The sequence below is a fragment of the Hesperophylax consimilis genome, chromosome 23, assembly GCF_061612785.1.
Source record: "Hesperophylax consimilis isolate HC1 chromosome 23, BYU_Hcon_1.0, whole genome shotgun sequence".
In the NCBI taxonomy this organism is placed as follows: Eukaryota; Metazoa; Arthropoda; class Insecta; order Trichoptera; family Limnephilidae; genus Hesperophylax; species Hesperophylax consimilis.
In genome coordinates, this window is record NC_142858.1 from 21,997,105 (window position 1) to 22,019,321 (window position 22,217).

General features: G+C 33.7%; 2 non-coding genes across 2 annotated transcripts; both read left to right on the top strand.

Annotated features, from left to right (window-relative positions):
• The first annotated feature begins 962 nt into the window (after positions 1–962).
• LOC149412456 (5S ribosomal RNA) lies at positions 963–1,081 on the top strand. The gene has a single exon (XR_016304619.1). It is a non-coding gene; the product is annotated as a 5S ribosomal RNA (ribosomal RNA).
• A 322-nt stretch (positions 1,082–1,403) lies between these two features.
• On the top strand, positions 1,404–1,522 carry LOC149412457 (5S ribosomal RNA). The gene has a single exon (XR_016304634.1). It is a non-coding gene; the product is annotated as a 5S ribosomal RNA (ribosomal RNA).
• The last annotated feature ends 20,695 nt before the right edge of the window (positions 1,523–22,217 follow it).

The following is a 22,217-nucleotide window of genomic DNA, read 5'->3' on the forward strand; positions in this document are numbered from 1 at the left end:
ACCTTTTCCTCTACTTCCTTTCCTTTAAAAAGTCCCTCCACACAGCATCCTCAAAGTTGACATAGGCCTTGAAGCCATGAGGCTTTGGAATTGAAAAAGCTTGTGTTGAAAATATTTGTGGACAACTTTGTTTCCCGTTTTATGATTTATTCATCAATTAGATGAATTTTTGTTCTTGTCTCATAATCTGCTCACTGCTTTACTATCCACCCCATTTTTTTAGGTTTAATTAAAACAGCATCATAATTTACAGTGATTTTTAAATATATCTATTTGAATTGCACTTTTGTTTCTTGGAAATTGAAATTATCTCGACACGCACGGACGTATACGCATTTCTCTAAAATTAAAAGGCATTACAACAGTCAGTCCTACCCAATCGCCATTCTAACAGTTGTTCACTGGGGAGGAATTTTCAATCCTCAGTCAACAGTTTTGTTTCACAGTTTTAAAAGTTCACAGTAGTTTAAGAGTCGGTCCCTGGGGAGGAAGGTTCAATCCTCTGGCAATATTTATTTTATTTTATTTTAATTTACTTCACTAGGTAGACAATTGAAAATAAATGTACAACGGTAAATCTTATGGTGTTTAAAAAAATGGGTGTGTCAAGCCTACGCAAGACAGAAGTGAAACTTCTAGTATTCTTCTCTCTCTCTCTTTTCATTTCATTCTCTCTTTTTTTCTGTCTATTGACATATTTATAAGTAGCATGTGATAAAAAAAATTAAAAGTTATAAAAAAAGAAAAAAAAAATTAGTTAAAGCGGGGATCGAACCTCGGTTCTTCACGACCACAGTCGTGCGCTCTGCCTGTAGACAGCGAAGATGAGTTAGGAGAGTGAGTTAAACTAGGTATATAATATTTACACCTTGCTAATGTTTTCAGTATTATTAGGGCTTTTTTATACTAATTTTCATATATTTATTGGCAGGTAGAGTAGAAATTAATATTGTTTAGCGTTTGCCAACGACCATACCATGTTGAACACACCGGTTCTCGTCCGATCACCGAAGTTAAGCAACATTGGGCGCGGTCAGTACTTGGATGGGTGACCGCTTGGGAACACCGCGTGCCGTTGGCCTATTTTTTATTTTAATTTCATGTTTTTTTTATTTTTTTATCATTACTATAATTAATAATATCATAAAATTCTTTAACTTTTCAAGTATGCTACAGGCCTAAAATATTACTTAGTGGATTGATATTATGGTCAACCATTGAAAAAAAAAATTCCTACAAACTTATTAATGTAATTACGATCTTTTTCAAGCGCGTATGTAATGATTATTTTTATCAACCTCGCACACACCTTGCTAATTTTTTCAATATTATTAGGGCTTTTTTATACTAATTTTCATATATTTATTGGCAGGTAGAATAGAAATTAATATTGTTTAACTTTTGCCAACGACCATACCATTTTGAACACACCGGTTCTCGTCCGATCACCGAAGTTAAGCAACATTGGGCGCGGTCAGTACTTGGATGGGTGACCGCTTGGGAACACCGCGTGCCGTTGGCCCATTTTTTATTTTAATTTTATGTTTTTTTTCATTTTTTTATCGTTAACATCATAAAAAATTTTATATCATTCTTTAACTTTTCAATTATGCTACAGGCCTAAAATATTACTTAGTGGATTGATATTATGGTCAACCATTAAAAAAAAAAAATTCCTTAAAAACAAAAAAATAATATTCCATGGCCGAGAATCGAACTCGGATCAACTGCTTCGAAAGCAACTATGCTGACCATTACACCACCAACGCCAGTTGTCGAGATGAGCTAAGAAGCATTTATATTTTACTTCAAAACTTTTACTACATCAAATGAACTTTAATCGGTCCCGCATTTTCGTTTCGGTCATGAGTTGGTTTTACTCCTCGAAATTGCATGACGCGCGTAAAGAAGTTTCACTTCAAAAAAAATTGGTTTTATTCGTTGATTTTTTTCACTAGGTTTATAGGATTGAAAATCAAGTACATTTTACATACACGCACCGGCTATATAAAATTTAATATAAGATGGTAATGTCGCGACATGAGACCATTTCCTAATCTACTTCTATATAAAAATTATACAGGGTGGCGACGTCCTTGACTTACTGTAACCAGTGATTCCTGACATTATTTTGAGTAAAAAACTAAAACTAAATTTTGGTCTCCGGTGACTTTTTTAATGTTTTTTTTACACAATTTACATAATTTTTTTTTTCATTAACAATTTGGTAAAAAATTCTTCCACATGTTAACTCAGGTCACTCAACCGAGTAACCTCCCAACCCCTTACATCGACCCCAGCCGCCCAATTTCTACGCACTTTCTATATTTTTTAAAAAAACAAACAAAAACTAAAAGTTACCGGATGCCAAAATTTCATTTACATTTTTTAGTTCAAATAATATCAGGAATCACTGGTTAAAGTAATTTTAGTACGTCCCTTATCACCAGCTCTATACGCATAAATAAATCGATAGAGGTGATCAATATTTCCTACTTACTTACTTTTTTAATTACTTACTTTTTTAATTACTTACTTTTGTAATTACTTACTTTTGTAATGACCTACTTTTTTAATGACTTACTTTTGTAATTACTTACTTTTGTAATTACTTACTTTTGAAATTACAATTATTACATATTACTAGCTGAAAAACCCGGCGTTGCCCGGGCTTTGCATGTATTTGTTTAGAAATCTTATAAATATATGTACAGCGACGTTCCTCTTCTATTAAAGGTCAAGTATACAAAATTTCTTCATTCTCGGAAAAAAAAATAGATTGGTATCCAAATCAAATCCGCGCCGTCACATACAGAAACTTTCAATGTAAAATTATATAACTACTATATTTGATAATTTGAAAGATCACTATTCAAAATTGAAATGTCGCTTGCCGTATTTGGTGACTAGATCTGAATATCCAGGTACTTCAACACTTTCCTCTCCCGCATCTACTTCTTCTCCCCATTACCTTCAACATACCCAATTGTTAATGCGATATTCTCAATGGCTCCAGACCGTTGGGAGCAGTTGGGACTCTTACGCGGTATTTAGATTACGAAGAAATCGAACATCAAATTTCTTTCTGGATAATTCAAAATGTCTGGACTAGGGCCTAGGAGTCAAAAGGTGTTTGGAACAAAAGACCTTTGAGAATAATCCGACTGTTCCTGATTACTAAAAATAGTTAAACCCATTTAGGGCAGGTTTTTCAGCATACTCAAAATGTCATATATCGTATTAGTTTGTCAGGAAAAGCAACTTGATGAACGTAAATATCTCTTACGTATATTACTGGTTGAAGTCCCCGGCGTTGACCGGGCTTTACATATTTTTTTATAACAATTTACAGAATTTTTCGAAATCTTATGTAGACGAATCTTATGTGAATATTACTGAAGATGGTTTGAAAGGGAGACAGTATAAATACGAATGATAGAGGGAGAGCGCTAATATAAAATAAGATTCAATCATTAAGCGAATGTTGTGAAAATATTAAATAAAATACGACTTACTTAAAATAGAGTTTAAATCTATTGACACCAGAATTAAGTAGCATTTAAAGAAACAATGTGAATTTTTCATACATATGGCATGTTAAATAAAAGAACTGGATGTGTTTTTTATAATTTTTCAAATTATATTTAGTGATTTTTTCGATCGAGGTTATTTAATTTTTTTAATAGCTTTAAAACCTAAAGTGTTTTAAGTCTTAAAAGTAATTTCAGAGCGCGTTAGTTCAGTCAATGTAGAAAAATTCCTTGCAAAGAGTCGGGTAGTTTTGAATTTTTGATGCATCGTTTGGGTTGCGACAGTGGTGTTAAAACCAAGTTTTCGACCACTGCACCCAGGGTTACCTGGCAAAAAGAGCAAAATTTAAGCCGGTGCAATTTTAATAATTTTTTGCGTGCACCCAAATTTTAGGAGATATTTGACTTATTTCACAGGTTTCATATATTTTTTTGCGTGCACCTTATAGTTTAGGTGATATTAGACTTATTTCACAGGTTTCACATATTTTCTGCGTGCACCCCATAGTTTAGGAGATATTTGACTTATTTCACAGGTTTTATATATTTTTAATCGCTGTGTTTTCTAAGTAATATCTCGAGAAATGTTTTACTTATACAGCTCATATTGTGATCAAATTTAAGAAAATTTACATTAATTTGAAAAAGGTGCAAACATTTAATCAAGTTCGTAAATTTCGCTGTTTTACGAGGTAGTGCAAGACGCGATGTTACGTCGAAGTCAAAAACTAGGTTTTTAAATCCTCCGTTTTTTTAAAGTAGAATATTGAGAATAGTCATACCTATTTACCTCATCTTGAGATCAAATTGTTACAAATCTACTCTACTTTCAAAAAGCAAGGTAAGAATTTTTCAACAGATGTTTTTTTTAATATACGGCGAAAACGAAAGTGCCTAAATTTTACTGTTTTTGCCGGGTAACCAAGTTCACCAAGATAAAAAAACTTGGTTTTAACCTCACTTAAACCCAACTCAAACTATATCAAAAATTCAAAACTAGCCGTCCTACAATGTCTGACTGACAGAAATTGCCATTATTTTGCTATATTGAATGGACTACATGGACCACGCCAAAGGCTGAGAGTTTTTACAAAGCTCAATTAGCTTAGTGGAAGCTATCATAATTATTTGGTAGGTACTGACGCGAATGGTTCCTAATGGCCTTGTATACTCGTTTAGAGAAGGCAACATGTCGATTGAAATCAATATCGACTACTATTTTAAGAACTATATTGTGATATAATCACGCCATTTGACAAATAAAACATTCTTATTTTTATTAGGTTTTACGCCCAGCCGGGCGTTTACATGCATTTTAAAACAGAATATATCTAGTAAGCTATCGAAAATTAAAGCTAATGAATATAAAATAATATAAGTAAAACATGTAACAGTAACATATAATATATAGACTAGAACAATACTGCATATAAGACAAATCACTAAAACTACATTACCAACGCTACTCTAATTTGTAGCATTAAGCTTAATTCTATAATATATCAATATTACCCCCATACTTGTTGCCCATATCATGCATCCTATTGGTCAGTGAGTGTGTCTGATAGTTGGTTGTGTATGTATTGCAGAAAAATGTTATATTTTCCCTCCTGATAATAACAATCATGTAATCTGGATTGGATGGAAGAAAATATCATTCAACAATTAGGTATTCATTTAATTTAATACGTATGGAACTAAAATTTCTGTGAAAAAAAAATCTGTAATAAATGTCTGCAACTCTAGTTCAATGAACTCTAGAACTAGGATTTGATTGAAATTAGTGTAATTTTAAAAATTTCAAGGTTTTAATAAAGTACCTATAATATTTCTTTTGCTTGAATTTCATTAGTACCTAATTTTTAGTAATTCAAGTATCTTTCTAATATAATGTATTATTAATTTACAAGAAAATTATTTTCATAATAAATTATATGTTTGAAATGTATAATTTTTTACAAGTAAACAAAGATTCTGTGATTTTTCAAGGGTACGCGCTTTTTATCTAACTTTTCCATCCTACAATTATAATATCCCGTGATTTTTCACGGGTCTGCACTAGTCCATTAATATTGTTTGATGTGACAAAATATCAGTAGTGTTGATTTTTACTTTGTTCCTTTAATTAGATTTCATCTCATTATAATAATTAATCTCTTCTATACATTTTCCATGCGTTTATAAAACTTAACACTGTAGAGTTTTAGAAGACATCCTCATCCTCATCTAATATCCTCAATTATTTTATTTTATTTGGTATTGGTATTTGTATTTTATCTCATTTGCCAATTGATTCATTGACATTACAGTCAAAATATGATATAAAAACATTTAAATTAATCTAGTTTTTACCAATGACTAACTAAAATATTTCTATTTCGGTTTTAGACACCCATTACTAACAGTGATAAAGTGAAATTCTTATTTATGGAATTTAAACAAAATAAATTTGTAATTGTGTAACAAAGTTATTCTAATAAACGTCTTTTAAATTTTACACAACTGAAAAAATAAACGTTAATAAAGGGTAAATGGTTGTTTATCAATAGTGTAAAATTTTAACACGTTTATTAGTGGATACAATACAAAGTAAAAAAAAATAAATAACACAAAGTAATTTATTTAAAAAACGTAATAAATGTAATTTGAAGGAAGACCGCCGTACATATACTAACCCCATGATTGTTACCAATAACAAATTGATTTAATTATGTCAAATATTTTTGCTTCGAACATCAAAAATGGTACCAATCGAACTTAAACTTATCGAAAAATGTTTCTATTTTCCACTCGAGCGATTTTTGGCGTATTATGCCTATTTTGCAAAAAGGGTTTTAGCGATCGCTCGGCATAATGTGCTAAATTTATAGAACCGTAAAATATGGGATAAACGGTGAAATTTGCATAGATTTATTGACTTTAAACCGCAGTAAGTAGTTAATATGTAGAGGAATGGTGTTAATTGAATAATATATAAAATGCATACATACGAGTGGATTAAAATAAAAAATAAACTAGTCTTTCTCGACACAGACCTTAGTCAGATAGGCATAGTAAAAAAATATGTGTAAACCTTACTTAAATAGATCAAACCATATTAAAATAAAGTTGGTTGTTTTCAGGTGAAAAAATGTAATAAGCAGTAATTGTTGAATGAAACACTAGTATATGTTGAATTATTTCGCGGATAAGAGATAAGCCGCCATAGCTCAGTGGTCAGAGCTGTCGACCGGAAATCGAAAGGACACGAGGGTTCGAGTCCCGTTGGCGTCATGTATCTTTTATCAGGAGATTTTTCAATGTGGATGAGTGTTTCAGGCTAATAATTATTGCTTACAAAAATAATTTTAAATAGATGTGTTTACGTAATAAATATGCGTAAACCTTACTTACATAGATGTCTCCACGTAATAAAAATGTGTGTATACCTAATGAATGTGTGTAAACCATACTTACATAGATGTGTCAAACCTAATGAATATGTGTAAACCTTACTTACATAGATGTGCCTACCTAATGAATATGTGTAAACCTTACTTACACAGATGTGCCTACCTAATGAATATGCGTAAATCTTACTTACATTGATGTGTATACATAATAAATAATAATGGATTAACAATCTGAATTTAAAAATACATGATTTTCTTAATTTTCAGTACATACCGAATTTATAATATAGTCAATATTGAGCTGATTCATTACATACTGATCAATAGTTGATGGTTTAATGGTCAGTATTGGTCAGCAGAGTTACCTTCCAAGCAGTTGATTCAATTTTAATGAATGATTTTTCACGGGTCTGCGCTAGTCAAGTAATATAGCGCATAAGGGAATGATTGATTATGGACATGGAAGAAATCAATTTGATATGCATGCTTTTATTTAGATGCTGAAAAAAATTAAGGCTTACCGTACACCTGCGCCATTCCCATACGAGCGATGAAGAAAAACCAAATTAAAATTGAAAATTTCATTTTAAATAGGTTTTCTCACACTCCGCACTGCAGGAAAGCTCCGACTTTAACTTGAACGGAGCCCGTTTTCCGAAATAGCGATACTGTGGTCCAAAATCTTATCGAGAAAATAATAACGTCCGCAACTCTCAAGAACACGGTTAAATTCTAACTCTCGCAGGCCTCACGCACTAGCTTTATATGCATTCTGCAAGACTCCCGATATACGTCTAACCCTCCAGGGATATTCAATTTACGACACCAGTTTATTTATTATGTTTTATACACGTATTTATACTCCACCCAGAAGACTCCAGAAAATTATTTCCAAGTGCCTACTTCATATTTGGGGATGTATAGTGAAGGATATTCTTTGATTCTAGGATGTGAAGGATAGTCTTTTTTAAGAAATAGTAATAGTGAAGCTAATATATACATAAATATCAATAGGAGGCTAGAAAAATAGAGGCGGCAAGTAATTTGATAGCCGAGCTGTTGAATATTTGAACAAGTCGTATAAGCGACTCGTTCTCGTGTGACAAATGTCAACCGTGCATAAAGCTGGGTCCAGACATGTTCTTTTGTCCGTACCGTACCTCCGTTTCGTACCAGCGTCGCGATCCAAAAATTCTGGACGCATCATCTTTTGTCCGTACCGTACCTCCGTTTCGTATCCGCGTCGCGATCAAGAGCCTGTATCTCCGTAACGTCGCTGCGATCATCGCGTGTTCATTTCGAAAGACAGTTCCTCCCATGCATCTTGCTTTATATTTTTATTGTAATAATTCCTGTTTCCGGGATCCCACAGAACTTCCCTGGCCCTATATCCATCGATAAGCTTCACAATATTATAGTTATCCCACTGCATTTTTCACGCTGATTCGGGTAGTGACAGAGAACACGTCCAATGCACGCCGCGAACACGTCCAGACTGGCGCAGACCCGTACCGTATCGCCTTTGAACGGGTCGAAAAACCGACTCGCGATGGATCGGAGCGTACCTCTATCCGTATCGAGACGCCGTACCACCGTACCGTACCGAACGGGCGTCCAAACTAGCGTTCTTGATCGCGACGCTGATACGAAACGGAGGTACGGTACGGAGAAAAGAACATGTCTGGACCCAGCTTAATGTACAAATGGGGTGCGCGTTTTACATGTATCCCATCTATAAGTACAGTGGTGTATTTAGTTCAACTATATTAGTTTCTGGAAGGGGAGTGATTAAAGGGTGGGGGAAAATAGAGGGTTCAATCCCCCCCCATGCCCAACTGCTCCATATATGTTCTATCTGATTTTGGTTTGAAAATTTGATAAATGTTTTGGATGCTTTAATTAAATACAACAAGTGTAAGCCCAGAAGAAAATGAAGTACCAGACCTATAAAAACTGCTTTAAAATTCAAAATTAATGCCTATCTTTTCGGTTATGTTTTTATTACATAATGTGGAAAATTAAGTTCATTTGAAAATGATAGTTAAACATTTGTGCCTTGAAAATAAATCGGATCAGGAGACACGATCAGGAGAGTGATGGATTCATTTGTTCGTCATTTCTGGAAACATCGACCCTCAGATACCTATCCACCCCTCATACATTTTTCCTTCACAGAACTTCCTCTCCTTTCTTTCCCTAAAAAGACCTTTTACACAGCATCCCCAAAAATGACATAGACCCTGAGGGATTTTTTTCCTCAGGGCCTCTTGTGTAACTAATGTAAAAAAACGGCCAATATTCTCCTAGTGGTCCTGTACACGTTCTGTTCGATAAATTTATCTAGGTAGACTTTATGTATGTTAATCGCTTAGCGAGACACAAGACTTTAATTAAGGGGGTTCGCTCAAGTCCCACATTTTTACTTATTCCGACGAATTCGTTACAAGAATATAATTTATGTTTATTTAAGATTTAAGTTATTTTTATTTAAGATTGAAATTATTTTTATTAAAGATTTAAATTATTTTTATTAAAGATTTAAATTATTTTTATTTCAGATTTAAAAAAGATGAGATGGGAAGGCTGACAGAGATATTGAAAGAAGGGTAAATGCAGGTAACTCCATTCATGGAGGACTGAACGCCGTTGGCGCCAACAAAAAATTGTCCAAAGAAGCTAAGCTAGCAGTCCACAATGGAGTGCTGGTACCTACCCTGATGTATGGAAGTGAGGCATGGAACTGGCAGAGAAAGTATGAAATAAAAGACTGCATGCTGTAGAAATGAGATCCCTGAGGCGTATGTGTGAATAAGCATGTATAATCGTGAGAGAAATGTGGAGGTCCGCAAAGAGTGCAAGGCTGATGTAAGTGTAATGAGTAAGATTAAGAAAGTGACGCTTAGATGGATTGGGCATGTAGAGGGAACGAGCGAAGAAAGGAGTGTACGCAGAATATACGACGCAAATGCGAATGGTGAATCAGACACTTGAGAGTCATAATAATAGAAGAGTATGAATGTGAATGAGGCAAGAAGTTTTTTTTTTTTTTTTACAGTAATACCGCACAAGAGTCCCAACTGCTCCCGTCTGGAGCCAGTGAGACTATGGCATCCCCAATTGGGGTATGTTGTGAGGCTGAGGGTATTGGGGAGGGGAGGGAGATGGGGAAGAGGAAGGTGGGGAAGTACCTGGCTATTCAGATCTGGTCACCAAACACGGCTAAAGCCATTTCAAGCAACGTTTCAATTCTGAATGGTGGTCTTACACCAGGGCGATACTGAGAGTATCTTCCACTCTGTGTGTGTGCAAAGACCGAGTAGCTCTCTGCCCAACCCTACGGGGAAACGGCGTGATGGTTAGTTAGTTAGTTAATAAAAATAGTACCTTGTCATTAAAATAATTCATGTAAAATGGTTTGAAAATTTTATAAAACCGTTTTCAACTATAAAATTAGCGGTAAGCACCAGATTTTATTTTTCTAGACGATGAATTAGTAACTTCTCGAAGGATCCCTCTAGAAAAATCTGAGATTTAAATAATACAATCATCAGGCATAATTAAAATATAGCCCACTGAAGACCAATTTTCCAGGCCTGCTACTGCAAATTCGACCGTAGGTCCGTCCATTACGCCGGGCCGCGCGCATTGTGTTTTTACACGACTTATGTCGTTAAGTTTCCCACTTTATTTTGCTAGGGCAAATTCAATTGTAGGTCTATCCAATACACCAGGGCGCTCGCGTCATATATTTTATACACGGTTTCTTCACTTACGTCGTTAAAATTCCGACTTTATTTTAGGGTATTGTCTCGTCTTAAAACTTGAGAAACGAATTACCAATCGCTAACTTTGGTCTTAAATGTCCTGACTTTTCAAACGCGTTCGTCGTTATAACTTTTTAATAACATAATAACTAGTGTGAAAGTGATATATTAATATGTTTTATTTTAATATGCTAACGTTTCTCAATTTTATAGCTCGTACATACAAACTCAATTTATTTTGCTAGTACCTACCCGTATTAATAAATAAAATATGTACACGTTTGTAACATAACATTTATCGTCCCTACGTGTATATATTAATTAATTTCTTGCAAGAAGTGGATACATGTAAACTTATCTAAATATCGATGCTACTAATATAAACCAATGTAAAGCTTTGATTCTTGTTTGGAGAGAAGAAAGGGTAATATTTACATGAAAATTGTGGACAAGTTATTATTATTTTGACCATTAAATTTAAAGGTCCCGATGGTTTGAAAGGGTGATACGTAAATACGAATGTTAGAGGGACCGCGCTAATATTAAAAAATGATAGTCTAATATGATTTAGTTGCATTTAAAGATACACTGTGAATTTCTTGCTAATAACATATCAAATATGAGAACAGAACGATTTTTTTCATTTTTCTTTTACATATCCAACAGAAACGCTATTTGCAGATTTCGCGGTGCCCCGAGTAGAAGATATCTTCAAACAAAATTGCATTTACGAAATTTATAAAGATAATATCATCAAAAACTTTAAAACCCACTTATCAAAAAGATATCAATACAATTTCAAAATACCAAAATTTATAAATATATATGTATACCTATTTATGAATAAAGTATCTCAACAACCTTCCGATTGAAATAAAGAGATTAAACGATATCAACATACTTAAACTAAAACTGAAGTTATACTTTCAGAAATAATTAACTAAATAATTGCCTGTTTTTCCCTTTATTTATATTTATTATCAGTCCATACTCATCTCCACTGTATTTAGATGTTCCTAATTACTCAACAATTAATATGTAATAAAATCCTATATATGTACAACTACACAAAGCTTCAATTCTTCCTATTATTTATATATATATATACATATACTTACCTATTGCATAATGTTATTCTATTTTCCTTATAATTATTGTAACTCTCTCACCAAGCACAAGAACCAGTTTCTTCTTTGGTGAGATTGCAATTATAAATATATTTTGGAACCATATGTACTTATATAAGATCACTGTAGAGTCACGTGGGGTAACCGTACGCAGAGTGTAAGTGTTCGCAGTGATGTTTCCGACAAGATTGTGCCTGTTAAGCGCCCGCGCGTTCCTTAATTCACTAGCCTTCTGGATCGCGCCGAAGCGGGACATGTATACAGTGGATGCTGATTTGCCAATAAAAATTGGTAGGGAAATTACTTTTTTTCGTACTTTTCTTAAATTTTTCATCTCCGTTACCGATGTGTGCTTTTGTGTAACCAGCTGTGTCAGAGCGACGAGGTCTATGATAATTTTTTGTGAAATATTGTTAGTTAGACGGGTGCAAAGTGATAATTCTCATAAAGATAACCACTAATCTGATTTTTAAAGTTTATTGAATTTTGGTGTGATGGGGTAAGTGTGCTGGGGTAAGCGTTCGCAGTTGGATGAGTGCGAACACTTACCCCGACAGATAAAATTGATTTTATAGCATAATATTTCAACTCTCGTTATTTTTTTACAGTGAAATATGCCGCGTGTGTACGTGAGAAAGCACCCAGAGAGGTCAGTTTTCACTCAAGAGCAGATTGAAACTGCAAAAAGGCTTATGAAAGAGGGGAAGAGTCAGCGGGCTGCTGCAGATATTGTTGGGATCAGTGAAGCCACTCTGCGTAAACGCCTAAAACTAAAATTAATAGCAACTTCAATGGGTAGATATCGTCCGACATTTACACCAGATAAAGAGGTAGATTTTTAGATAAATAGGTACTCAATTTATCGTGCAGATGTCATTTTTTGTGAAACTATTGATCTGATAATTATTCATTTATTTTCAGGCCGAAATCGTTGATCATTGTAAAAAAACTGACAAAATGTTCTACGGCCTGACTATGCAGACAATGAGAAAAAATGTTTACGAGTATGCTGAAATCAACAAGATCGAGAACAGATTTGACAACATTACAAAAACGGCTGGCAAGGATTGGGTGTATGGATTTCTAAAACGTAACCCTGTTTTAGGTTTAAGACAGACTACTCCCACAAGTATTGCGAGAGCTATTGGGTTTAACGTTGTTCAAGTTCGGTAGTTTTACGCAAACTGAAAAATTCTTGCAAGTCTGAAATAATTACCTCAAGTCCTTATAAAAAGAAACTTCAGCAGAAGCAGAGAGATGCAGATGCAAAAATTGTCCAAAAACCAATATTTAAAACCATGGAAATCGGACGACCACCTCTTATCAAGAAAGTCACGCCACAAAGCGTAAGGCGGGAGATTCCAGCGTGCATAACTGTTTAAAGAGAGAACAAAAACAGGCTTCTAAGGACTATTTTTGCCCACAATTCAAGGAGAAATATCGAGATCCACAAACAGAAGATCGGATAGAATGTATTGTGTGTAAAGCATGGTGGCGCATGAGAACTGCACAGACTACGATAAGGGGCAATTTTAGTGTGATAATTGCAATGGGGGGTAACTCTTCGCGGTGCGAACACTTACCCTACGGTATGCGTATACTTACCCCGCACACGGGGTAAGTGTACGCAATCGACATGCATGTAAACTTTTTTGTATAACTGTTTGATTTATGGACTATATGAGGTTTTTATGGTTGTTTGAGATGCCTTATTAATCGATCAAATGAATGAACCAAAAAAATAGTAAAATACCTAAAGCTTTTTAATACAAAAATCCCAATGTAAAAATTGCGCACGGTTACCCCACGTGACTCTACCCACTTACTTATATAAAAAAACGCGTTTTTAATAATTTTCGAAGATTACTTTGCGATTAATTGCGATTTTTTCTATCGAGGGAATTTCATATAATTAATGTTTCGGCATAACAAATATATAGATATTATCTTCAAAATTGCTTTTTTTTTAAACTTTAAAACTTAATGATAAAAATTATAATGAAAAACTTCTTATAAAAGGTAGAAATTAGGTATGCGGGGGCTTAATGGAAAACTTATCTTAAAAACTCAATTACCATTAAGCTTATTGTGAAACCAGGATTGAACCTTAAGCCAAAGTACCTAAGCCAAATTTTAACAGGATAGTACTGACATTTATTTCGTATATTGACTGCTGTAAATTTTTATTTATTAAATAATGCTATCCAATTTCAAGAAAATGTGCGTCTCTATTTTGATTTTTTTTCGTATGTTTTTATTAAGTTATAAAGAATTACATTATTCTAGTACAAAACTTTCAACAACTTATTTCTACGACACTAAAGATACTTTACAATACATCTAAAACTTATTCTTTATAGTATTTAGGCATAACCTACGAAAAGCAGGAAGGATTTAAGCTTCTTTAACATCTGTCGGTAATTCATTAAAAATCTTAAATCCTTTAAAATAGATTTGTGCATGAGTGCTACCAAAAGTTGATAGAATGCATTGTCATCGACGACGAATCTATCTGCCTATGGGAACGTTGGTTAATTCCTTTAAAAATTAAATTAGTAAATTTATAAAAAAAAATGTTACGTCATTTACAGAATGTACCATGTAATGGCTATAATGTACATAGTAATCATTTTACATAATCTAAGGTACCTGAAAACCGGGTCTATTTTTTAAGGTTGAAAACTTGACTTTTACAGGCTTTTGTTCCACCTTATCGTGCCATGTCTTCCTCGGGCATCTCCGACTATTTCTACCTTTCAAACAACTCTTTAAACACTTCTGACACTAATAAAAACAAACTTTGAAATTTTCATCGAAATCGCTTCAGTAATCTTTGAGTATATAGGGGAAAAACAATGTAAAAATATATATATATATGTGTTTGAAATTGAAATGTTTTAAATTCTTAAAAAAAAAAGTAAAATTACATATTATTTTTTACATTTTTTTTTAAGAATTTTAAACATTCTCGGGTTACCGTTAGTATGAAGAGCTCGGTTGATTATCGAATTAGATGTTGCATTTTTTTCTTTTTTTTTTTTTTCTTTTTTTTAAAAAGAAAGTCAAACATTCCCAGGTTACGAATAACCTGACAATATTTGAAAATCTCCTACTACCACCAAAGTAAACGGAAAATTTTGCTTGTGCTGTGATGGAGGACTGCCGGCCGAGGAACTGAACACACTACGCCTGGTTGGGATCCAAACTAGATGTGAACTTAGCCACCGACCGACTCATACACTACCAATGGGAATGTATGGCGAGCGATATGCTGAAATAGGCCAAGCCACGAAAATAAAGCACACCATAGAGTGGTCTGTCAAAGGCCTTATTGTTGTTCATATTTCTGATACTTTTTGGAAATGTGTTAAAAAACTAAACGGAAGGTAAAATCTAAGCCAAAAAACCCAAGAAAACCTTTGAAAAGAACATTTTTTAAATCTAAACGTATAGGAAACATCTTCCTATGGACTGTGTACGGAATGCAATCCCGGTATACCGGGATCCCGAAATACCGAGATCCCGCAGACATTTTGCGGGACTAATCTCGGTCGAAAATTTTGCGGGATCCCGCTGGACTGGCGGGATTACAGACCTTCAATTCACTTATAATGCGCTGACTATTGTGCCAACCAGCGTGGAAGCTGAACGAGCTTTTTCAGCCACTGGCTACCTTGTGTCCAATATCAGAAGCCGTTTATCAGATGACACAATTAATACTTTAACTTTTTTACGAAGCTATTTCCAAAATAATGTTTAATCAAACTTATGATGCTCATTATACAAGAATATTGTTTATCGTGTGAACGTTATTATTCAAATTTAAGTTTCAGTTCAATTTCAGTTTCAGTTCCGGCAATCCGGGCGTTTATTTTATTTTCATTTGTGTACATAGATTTCTTTTACCCACCTCACTAGACAAAGTCTGTTCAGAGGCGGGTATGTTATGTAAATTTATGTCTTATCTTATTTTTTGCCAATTTATGACTTAAACTTTACCTATGTCTAACTAAAGGTATACCTATTAATAAATCATTTAAAATGTCCCAAAGAACTTGTTTTATTATAGGTATAAATTTAAAAGTCTAAAAACAAGGTTGGTAGATCGAGGTATCAGGTCTTTATTATAATATTGATTAGATATCTAAGTCCACTCTGCTGGATCCCGCAAATACCTGGATCCAGCGGGACTAAGATTGTTCAGTCCCGCAAATACCTGGATTGACATTTTCTTGCGGGATTGCATTCCCTAGGACTGTGTTATCGTTACGCATTTTACTTATGCAATGCATCGATATTGTGTATTTTAGAATATGTTATCCGTTGGCGGCGTATGGGTTGATTTTCTATTATTTTGTGAGGGGTGCGTACAAAGCAAAGGAAAAGCACCGCAAGCGAATTTTTTACAAGGATACGGTAAAAACATACAATGTCGAAGGGGATACAAATGCTTTTAATTTTAATTTTTCGGAAAGTCAGTATCTCAAAAATATTTAGACAAAAATCTTTTAGTATTTTATTGAATGGGTATCTTTTAGTATTGTTGAAAACGGAAACCTTTAAAACAAAACGGCTGAACTCGTTAGTAGCCGAGTGGAGTATGAACCCCCCAACCCTCTCCCCTTATATACACTTATGGTGAGTATAATTGACGTGTTTGAAGTGTTTGTTCTATATATTTAAATCCAGTACGACTTTTAGTTATGTATGAGTGGCCATATTTATTTCTAGGACTGCCAAGGTGAAAAGTAAACATAAAAACATAATTTTATGTCTAAAGAATTCAACGAGAAATGATTTTTTTCCGACTTTAATCTTCCCCACAGGAAAAGCTAAACCCTTCCACAAACTTTTCCACAAATGATCATCTAGTCAATCTACATTATGAAATTGCATTATATAAGCATAATAAATACAAAATAATACAAGAACAACACGTCAACTCACCAGAGATCAAATGGGAAAATAATTCACCGACTCCAGATATTTTCATATCAGAGGGTTCGGCTCGGTAGAACTTCTAACTGGACCTATAAATCCTGCTGATCCCTCACTATAAATATTTTAAAAATCTTTCGTAATCCTACACGTATTTAAAATGACGGATTTTGGTATTTTTATATATAAATTCTTTGACAGATGTAATACGCCTAAATTTTGAATGAGAGAGCTAGGTATAATGCCAGTAGAAATAATAAAGAATGGTAATATTTTTATAGTCTGAGAATGCCAAATTCTTTCAATCTCATTTCCTAAATCTGTGTATTTTCTTATTTTTTTAGAAACAGATTTTTAAATATTATAGGAATTTGGAATACCGACATCAATGATATAAGTTATTTTTTTAAATTTTGTCTTAAAACTATATCGGGTCTATTATGACTTATGACTAATCGTTCGGTCTGTTAAATAAATTAAAGTAAATTCGGTCTGTTATTACTTTCTACATTCAACGAAAAAAATCATTGAGCTAATAGTCCAGTCAGTGGGACAAAAAAGGCCTTTGCCTTGCAAAAGGTTAGGTAGAAGCGATTTTGATATACGTTGTGTAAATTGGTCGAACTTGGGTGCGTGTGACGACGGCATGTGATTCGTGGTGATTTCGGACATGGTAAACGTCTGACCCAAATTAATCATTACGTTGCCGTACACCATTGTATAAAAGATATCCTCTATCCACAACATTTGGTTACATTTCAATGATAAACTAATGTTTATAAGACAATATTATTTATGCATAGCACAAAAGATAACAAATTATCATAAGCAATAATCATTCGCCCGAAATACCCATATAAATTGAAAACATCTCTTAAGAAATAAGAATTGCCGCTGACGGGAATTGAACCCGCATCATTCTGATTGCCGGCCAGCTGTCCAGTGAAATCTGTATTGTTACTTATTTGTCTATTATTTTATTTGTGAATTTTCATTAATAAACCATTGGTTTCGAAACATGTCCATTATTTTTATGAAATAGTGGTGTATACAAAGTTATTTACTTTCATTAGATTACAATTATGTTATAACCAAAAAATAAATTACGACTCAAAATAAAGAATGTACCGTCAATCAGTGTAAACTGAAATGTTAAATTTTTGCCAGGACAAATAAACCTTTTCGCCATTTTATATTTATTTATACGTTTGTCTCATTTTGCTTTTATCAATTTTATTTAAAAACCAAAAAAAAAACACTTTACATTTATACTATTTTCCGATATTAGGAAATATGTAAATTCCTAACTTTATTACATTTTCCATGAAACCAAGGAACACTTGCTTTTCATATTATTTATCATTATTATACATACATTTAAGTCACATGACGTAATGTGCAGGAACCAATATAAACATTTATGAGAAAAACGTGATTTATGTATAGTTTGAGATGCAATAAATAAAAACATAGGTCCGTCAGATATGGAGCGGGTTCCGTTTAGTTAGCAACAAATCTGCGCGCGCACAGGTGTTCCTCAAGTGGTAGTCTTCTCGCCTTAGAAAACAGTGAGTTTTTCTGTATCATTAACTAACTAACTAACTATCAAGCCGTTTCTCCGCAGAGGCAGGCAGATACTAGGCAGCACAACTATATCTCGGCACAAATTCATTGCTTCATTCACATGCATACATCGACTCGTGCATACTCATTATATCATTAAAATAATATTTTTTGGTAGGTACCTATACAGGGTGTGCGGGGGTAAAGTGCACTAACTTTGGTAGGTGATTTTACAAGATGATAGAAATAAAAAAGTTAAGTAACGTTTTCGGAATTCCGTTGTTTTTACATATACAAAAATATTTTTCCATAGAAGAATATTTATTTTTCCATACAAACAGTTCAACTTTTCACCTTTAAAAAAAAAATTTATTCTCCGCATTATACAACAAAAAAATAAAAATCGAATGGAATATGTTTGTGGCTACTAATGTCCTTCCGAAGAATGAGAGGTTAAAGAAAGTTGCACAGTTAAAAAATAAGAAGACACATGATAATAGAAAATACGTAAAATTCCATGTAAACGTTCTAAAAGCATAGTGTACTAAATATACAATGTATGGTAATTACATTATATACTAAGAATATTGTATATTAGTATGTCATATTAAGTATTTTGTAATAAATTTAATGTATATTCATTATATTGTACTAAATATATTCTACATTAAGTATATTCTATATATGAAAGTATATTGTACTAAATTTATTGTTCTCTAAATGTATTGTGTATTTATATAGCATAATAAGTATATTGTCCATGAGTAAGTATAGTGTTGTAAATTTATTGTATACTAAATGTATTGTGTATTTATATAGCATATTAAGTGTATTGTACATGTAAGTTTTTAGATTCTCACGGCCAAAAGCATTTTTGTTGTTTGTTTTTGGGGTGTTATGCCGTGTTGCGCTAACTCCTTCTTTAGCCGACGTTCCGGACAGCGTTTTTTCACACATCTTCGGATCTACCGGATCTGCCCTGATGATGGACACTGCAACGCTGTCCGAAACGTCGGCTAAAGAAGGAGTTAGCGCAACACGGCATAACACCCCAAAAACAAACAACAAAAATGTATTGTACATATTTTTATTTATTTTATTGATACATGATTTAGAGAGTACATGTGGTTTTTGTGATATTTCACCCTCCATGATGGATGAGGATGACCCTGTGTTATGGCGGGTGAATTTTACAGTTTACGGACATAGAATCTATACGATATTATAATTTAAAAAAGAAAAATAAAAAAAATTATGTACAGCTAGTTTGGGTTTCAAGAAGCGGATGGAGAAGTTAGAGAACTATAAGAAGGTGAATTTGAGAAATTATTAATATATAGATCACACTAATTAATTATGTTTATACTATACCACTAAGTTAGGGAATAAGGATATATTATGAAAGGTGATTAAATTGATAGAGTGTAGAATGAATGAGTATTGTAGTTTTAATGTATTCCGTGTGTAAGGATCCATTTCGTAATTTGTTTTTTAAAGGAATGGGGTTGACTCACGGTTTTTAGGTTTTCAGGGATAAGGTTAAAGATTTTAGGAGCTAGGAAGAAAAATTGTCTTTGAGCTGACGTGGTATGTAGTGAAGGTACTTTGTAGTGACCGTTGGTTATTGTTCTGGTGGTGTAGTTGTGTTGTAAGAGAGTTTTGTTTTTATATTTGAACAGGAAATGTATGTAGGAAAATTTTAGGTGGAGTTGTCGTATGTTTACGACCTTATACTCGATGAGGAGTCGAGTGGAGGGGTATCTTGTCGGTCGCTTGATAATGACACGTATTACCATTTTTTGGGCTTTAAGTAGAGATTCGATGGAAGATTGTGCACAGCCACCCCAGATTATAATACAGTAAGCTAGTAGGGATTGTCAGAGAGCGTAGTATCCAGTTATAAGAATTGAGGTAGTAAGGATAATTCTTAGATTTCGAATAGCATAAGAGAGCTTGCGGATGCGTGGGGTTAGACTGGCCAAGTGCTGATCCCAACGAAGATGTTGATTTAATTCAGAATTGGGCAATTGCAGGAAGAGCAAGTTCTCAAACAAGAGTGAAAATATATATATATATCTAAATTTATTGTATACTAAATGTATTGTGTTTTTATATTGTATATTAAGTACTAAATGTTTTGAATAAAGTAAAAACCTTGTTTTTATTTTTTAAATAATTATTCATGTGTTACGTTAATTTATTAGGGTTTTAGTCATGCGATGCATAATAAGATTTCCAATACTAACATTTTAACAAATATCTGTGGACTAATGATTTTCCGAGATCGCGACATAATGTTTCGAAAAGGAAGTTATCTTTATGATTTTTTTCTGGACACAATGGAGCGTTTCCAATAATGGCTGTGCTTAGAGGCCATTAAACTGAACGACATGGCCGTGCTTAATTTATGTTTATTCTGCTAAAGAGAATAGTTAATCATCAAATAAAATCATTTCCTCAAGTAGGTACAACCCTTGTACCTTGAAGGATAGTGACGCAAGACGCAAGTGTAACATTTGGTATCTTATTATGCAGGAGAATGTAAAATAATATTCTGTAAATCTGTTTATTTATGATTCGGTATATGTCTTCTTCGATCCTTGGAAACCCTTCCTCGTCTTACATTTCTGCTTAATTGGTTAATTGCGCCCCATTGCTGGCCACGTATAAATAAATTGGCTTTACATTCGTGCATCCTGACCAGTGGTCGCGTCCTCACATCCAAAAGCATACAAACATATTACTCTGGGTCGCTTCCACTAGGGCACTCTCTTGGTCATAACCTTCGGCATCCTATCATCTGGCATTCTTTCCAGATGACCAGCCCATTGCAGTCTTCGGCATCTAAATATAACCTCACAATTATATGATATATTGGGTTTCAAATTCATGTTACACCTTTATCCTGTAATATCCATTTTATAACTAGTTTTATGTCTCATCATTTTGCATTAGGCACCATGTCTCACAACCGTAGGTAAAAACTGGTCTGATTTTAGTTTTATAAATAAGCAGTTTTTTTTCTTACAGATTTTCGACTTAGGATATTTAGTTGCTCGGTAGTCTTGTTCAGTGTTTTTAAGTTAGTGCTCAGTGGGTTTACTCTGTATCTTTCATAAGCGTCCGTACAGCGGGTTAATACACCTATGTATCATATATAATATATCATGCTATTTTTCACCTGTAGGTATGCGGCTCAAACTTAATAATAATAGCTATATGTGCGAGGTATGGGGGTACATCACACGATGCATGTATGGCAACGGCAATAAAACCGCACATGAAAGAAGCAAATAATCGAGAAGCTTTCTGGCTTTTAGGTAAATTTCTTTCATGTGTTTAGTAAAATGGGCTATTTTTATTGTATTTTTTTAAATGTGTATATCACGGTGACCGGATAAATCATCAAAATGATAATTCATCTCATCTTTAAAAAGTTATATAAAGTCATGGAAAGTGATGAAACAAAAACTTTATTTAACTGGGTTAAGTAGGTTAGGTTAGGTTAAAAAAAAAATCATCGTTTTTAATGACTTTATATCACTTTTTAAAAGTGTGTTTAATAGTTACTGTGTTTAGTTAGCATGGAACCGATCTGAAACATACAAACTGAAAAGGAGTCTCCTCTCGAGATAATTCGTCTACGAGTTCTGGCCCAGTAATGGCCAGAGAGATGGAACTCGATTAATTCCTCCCCCAGTTCGGCACAGCTTCACTCGAAGCCGCGACGCCTTCTTTTTAGCATTACTCCTTAAGTCCCTCCATGTCTGAAACAATAAAATAATTAGTCAAACTACTATTCAGACAGTGATGAAATAGATTATTCTGAGTTATTATAATATGGACATATTGCACATACTTGCAGCCACTTCTCTCCAGTCTTGCAGGTTCCAAACCCGAGGG